Source organism: Symphalangus syndactylus, chromosome X (assembly GCF_028878055.3).
Source record: "Symphalangus syndactylus isolate Jambi chromosome X, NHGRI_mSymSyn1-v2.1_pri, whole genome shotgun sequence".
Classification (NCBI taxonomy): domain Eukaryota; kingdom Metazoa; phylum Chordata; class Mammalia; order Primates; family Hylobatidae; genus Symphalangus; species Symphalangus syndactylus.
In genome coordinates this window covers 143,339,600-143,342,586 of record NC_072447.2, presented here as the reverse complement: position 1 = coordinate 143,342,586, position 2,987 = coordinate 143,339,600, and the positions used below count along the sequence as shown (strand labels likewise).

Sequence of the window (2,987 nt, the reverse complement as noted above, 5' to 3'; positions counted from 1 at the left end):
GTATTATTTCAGTTCTTTTGCATTTGCTGAGAATTGTTTTATGTCAAATTATGTGGTTAATTTTAGAGTATGTGCCATGTGGTGATGAGAAGAAGGTATATTCTGTTGTTTTGGGGTGGAGAGTTCTGTAGAGGTGTATCAGATTCACTTGGTCCAAGGTTGAGTTCAGGTCCTGAATATCTTTGTTAAATTTTTTGCCTCAGTGATCTGTCTAATACTGTCACTGGAGTGTTGAAGTCTCCCATTATTACTGAGTGAGAGTCTATGTTTCTTTATACATCTCTAAGAACTTGCTTTATAAATCTGGGTTCTCATGTGTTGAGTGCATATATAATATATTTTTAAGATAGTTATGTCTTTGTGTTGAATTGAACCCTTTACCATTATGCAATGCCCTTCTTTGATCTTTGTTGGTTTGAAGTCTGTTTTGTCTGAAATTAAGATTGCAATCCCTGCCTTTTTCTGTTTTCCACTTGCTAGGTAGATTTTCCTCCATCCCTTCATTTTGAGCCCCTGGGTGTCATTACATGTGAAATGGGTCTTTTGAAGATAGCATAGCATCGGGTCTTGTGTTTGTTTGTTTGTTTGTTTTTAATTCAGCTTGCCAGTCTGTTCCTTCTAAGTGAGGCATTTATTTCATTTACATTCAAGGTTAGTATTGATATGTGTGGATTTGATTTTGTCATTTTGTTGTTAGCTGGTTATGATGTTGGCTTGTTTGTGTGGTTGCTTTATAGTGACACTTTCAACTTTTTTTCATCACAATGAAAATAACAAAAGCAACGCACAGCTTTACAAAAACAAATTTTTATTAGAAAGCAGTAGAATCTGAGCAGGAAGACAGTACAAAGAATGTAAATGGTGTAAACATCACTACATTCAGCTCAACCTGATTGAATGCCGAAAGACAACTCTAAATGCTCTATGTGCTCTTACTAGCAAACTACATGAATTCTATTTTATACAGACAATACACTCTAATTTTGATCAGGTGAAAGTGTTTTATCAAAGTCAAACCCAGCGCCAAATACTGGCATCATCACAAACAACTATAAGAATGCTGCTATCCCTGCTAAAACTGGTTTGTTGAATAGCAGCATCACATTTATGATGAGTTAGTGTTGTACATTTGACTTTATGAGGATCTTAAACTTCTGAATTTCAAGCATAAAGTTTTCCAACTTGATTGCCCAATTTAAGCATCTTTTGCCAGAAATTCATAGAAAATCTCATGTACCAAATATCACACTGGCTACAATCAAATCACCTAAGAATAGTCACATTAGACTCACCAGGTTGAATTGTATCTATATCACCTTCCATTTTGCCAGGTTTCCAACACAACTGCATTTTCACAAGACTTAGAAAGTATCAAATCACCTAACCATCACACACGATCAACATAATTCCTGTGTAGGTCTCTGATAGAAAAATCAGAAAATGGATTTTCTGAGAATTAAATGGCCTGTAAGTTTTATTTGGGTTATAATCATAAGATTTCCTAATTGAATTCATCATTCTCTTTGAATTGATCCACCAAAGTTTGAGTGATCCATACCACAGGACATTATTTTTTCACCCAAAAGATAACAACCAGCGCTTAGAACTTCAACTCTGTGCCCTTCTATGCTTCCAAATATTGCCACCAGTGTGTCCATTTGGATATTCCATAATCATAAAGCATGATCTTTACTTACTGACAGGAGTAGATTTGGATCTCAAGGGTGGAATTTCAGCTCATTGATAGCATTTCTGTGGCCAACATAGTGCTTTTTACACTGTGTTGTTATGGGATTAATCATCCCAATTATGCTTCTATTGCTATCATAGGTCCATATGCAAGTGTAAAAGTTTTCGTCAGCATCAGCATCCACATAAGATTGCAACAACCGAATTTCTCCTTGTCAATGACACTCATACAAGGTAACTCTGTTGCTTCCTACAGTTGCAAAAAGTAATGGATCTTCTTCTTTACTGTGCCAATTAAATTGGACTCCAAACAGTGGTTGGTTATGATCTTCCTTGAGACTATTTACACATTTGAAAGCATATTTGCATTTCTTCAACTTCCATTTTCCCTTTCCCCAACTTTGCCTTCCAGGTGCATTTGGCATGTTTGTAGGTATATCAGGGTGTTCAGTGATTGTACCACTTTCTACTGACAGCGTTATCATTCTCCTCTCCAGAGAGGTGAGGGTTGCTGGTCTCGTCACTGCTCAGCTTCTGCTTCTTCACTGCAGGCATGTCTAATCCCACCAGCACAGTTGACATTTCCCTCTCTTTTTAGTTGTTTGAGGGACCTCCACACTGTTCTCCATAGTGGTTGCACTAATTTACGTTGCCATCAACAGTGTACAAGAGTTCCCTTTTCTCCACACCTTCGCCTGCATTTGCTATTGCTTGTCTTTTGGATATAATCCATTTCAACTGGGATTAGATGATATCTCATTGTAGTTTTGATTTGCATTTCTCTGATAATCGTGATGTTGAGCACCTTTGCATATGCCTGTTTGCCATTTGTACATCTTCTTTTGAGAAATGTGTATTCAAATCTTTTGCCCATTTTTTGATCACATTATTAGACTTTTTCCTATAGACTTGTTTGAGCTCCTTATATATTCTAGTTACTAATGCCTTGTCAGATGGGTAGTTTGCAAATATTTTCTCCCATTTTGTGGGTTGTCTCTTCACTTTGCTGATTGTATCCTTTGCTATGCAGAAGCTTTTTAACTTGATGTGATCCCATTTGTCCATGTTTGCTTTGATTGCCTATGCTTGTGAGGTGTTGCTCAAGAAATCTTTGCCCAGACCAATGTCCTGGGAAAAGGACATCGTCCCCAATGTTTTCTTGCACTAGTTTCATAGTTTGAGGTCTCAGACTGAAGTCTTTAATCCATATTTATTTTATTAATCCATGTTGATTTTTGTATATGGCAAGAGAAAGGGTCCAGTTTCATTCTTCTGCATATGGATACCCAGTTTTCCCA

At 36.9% G+C, this 2,987-nt stretch overlaps 1 pseudogene; it reads right to left on the bottom strand.

Annotated features, from left to right (window-relative positions):
- Positions 1-975: 975 nt before the first annotated feature.
- Positions 976-2,274, bottom strand: LOC129475425 (polycomb protein EED-like; annotated as a pseudogene).
- Between the last annotated feature and the right edge of the window lie 713 nt (positions 2,275-2,987).